At 49.6% G+C, this 1,969-nt stretch overlaps 1 long non-coding RNA gene across 1 annotated transcript; it reads right to left on the reverse strand.

Moving 5' to 3' along the window:
• Nucleotides 1–830: 830 nt before the first annotated feature.
• Nucleotides 831–1,523, reverse strand: LOC131276371 (uncharacterized). Its single transcript, XR_009183885.1, has 2 exons — nt 1,425–1,523; nt 831–1,061 (listed from the first exon to the last, which is right to left on the reverse strand). It is a non-coding gene; the product is annotated as an uncharacterized lncRNA (long non-coding RNA).
• Nucleotides 1,524–1,969: the final 446 nt, after the last annotated feature.

A 1,969-nucleotide genomic window follows, 5' to 3' on the forward strand; every position in this document is an offset into this window, starting at 1 on the left:
GGGGTCTCCAGGGGACGCCAAATGTGCATCGAGCGGGTGCTGGGCCCGGAGGAGGTTGCTGCAGAGTGTGATGTGGAGGCCCCCCCGCCCCCCCAACACCCAGTGCCCTGGGACCCCAGGAGGAAGGCGTCAGGCCCGCGGGCAGGAGCCCAGGGTTCAGGGCGCAGGTGGCTCCTGGCTGGCAGGGGGACGCCCGGGGCTCAGCCGCTCCCCGGCCCTGCGCGGGGACCACAGCAAACCTCCGAGCTCCGTCTTTGAAGTGCGATAACTATGCACGTCTATAGCAAATTTTGGAGGACGCCACACACACACGCCCGCGAACGAGTGCATTTCCCACCCCCGCCCCGCACTTCTCTCTTTCCCCCTCCTTGTCTTTCTCGCTTCCATTTCCTTCTTTTTTTCCCTCCCCTTCATTCCCCTCCTCTGTCTCCCTCCCTTGCAACCTTCCTTCGTTCTCACCCTCCTTCCCTTTTTCTCTCCCTCCCTTCTTCTTTCCTTTCACCTTCCTTTTTTTTTTTTGGTAGGTACTAGGAATTGAACCAGGACCTACATCTCTTACATGAGAGGCAGGTACTCAACCACCAAGCTACATCTGCTCCCCTGTAGCTTACTTTTTTATACTTTCCTTGCTTGGTTTTAGTATCAGGGAATGCTGTCTCATAAAATGAGGGGAAGTATTCCCTTCTCTTTCATTTCCTGGAAGAAATTGGGTAGAGCTGGTGTTATTTCTTCTTTAAATTATGGTAGGATTTGCCAGTGAAACCTCTGGGCTTGCAGGTATCTTTTAAGAAAGGCTGTTAGCTACAAATGCAGTCTTTAATAGACATAGCATTATTCAGGTCTTCTATTTATTCTTGGGTGAGTCTGGGTAGCTTGTGGCCTTCGAGGAATCATCCATTTTATCAGAGTTGTCAAGTTTATGAGTGCACAGTCATTTGTAGCATTCCCATATTATCCTTTTGATGTCTGAGGGGTTTGTAGTGATATCCTCCTCTTCATTCCAATATTGATAATTTGTGTTTCTTTTTCCTTGTCAGTCTGGTTAGCTGTATTAGGGTTCTCTAGGGAAACAGAATCAACAGGAGATAGCTTTCAATAGTATGTGATTTTATCAGAGTCTCTCACGTGACCGTGGGGAGGCACAAGTCCACGTTCTGCAGGAGGCTGCAGCCAGGGGCTCTGATGCAAGTCCAATAAAGGTGTTACTGAAATTTTGTCTAGGTTCTTGACTATATTGCAGAAGTGAATTTCAAGAGCACGTTGGGCGAATTAGGCCAGTAATTTATTCAGGCAGGGAGGGATGAGAAATGGGAGAAAATAGCAGATGGGGGTCCCAGGTGAAGAGGAAGGGGCTGAAAAGTGATCAAGCGGGCTGATTTCTAGACTACAGTTCCCCACTATGGATTATAAACGCTTAGTTTTACCTGTGTGGCCACATGGCAGGGGGAAAGTGGCGAGAGCGGGGCTCAGAAAGCAGGAACAGGGTCCAAAGTGAGAGAGAGAATGCACGCCTTGCGCTTGCTTTTTCAACTGTTAATTATCCACCCCTTTGGTAATGCGTGGGAGGAGTCCCAACTGTTCTCTGTTTTGATTCGTTACCCCCCCATCAATCCCCCGTGAGGGCCCAATGGTAAGCTTCTTGGGGAGTGTCCGGGGCTTCTCCCGGCTTCTGGAGGAAGTCTCCTTCTGCGTGGCAGAATCTTGGGGAGGGTCTTCCTGCAGCCGTCTTGGGAGTTATTGATGTCCATGTAGACCTCTTGCCAGGTTCCAGATCCATCTATTGATTCCTATCTTACAAGTGGCCTCAAAGGTCCTAGATGAGTCTTTGGGGAAATGTTGGCTATCCAAAAAGGAGCTAGGAAATAATTCTCCCTGAATGCTGAAATCACTTCCCCTTTTAAGGCTTTCCACTGCTTGGATAAAGCATCACTCATTGCTGACGGCAATCTCCCTGGTTGATGGTAGATGT

This window comes from Dasypus novemcinctus, chromosome 28, assembly GCF_030445035.2.
Source record: "Dasypus novemcinctus isolate mDasNov1 chromosome 28, mDasNov1.1.hap2, whole genome shotgun sequence".
In the NCBI taxonomy this organism is placed as follows: Eukaryota; Metazoa; Chordata; class Mammalia; order Cingulata; family Dasypodidae; genus Dasypus; species Dasypus novemcinctus.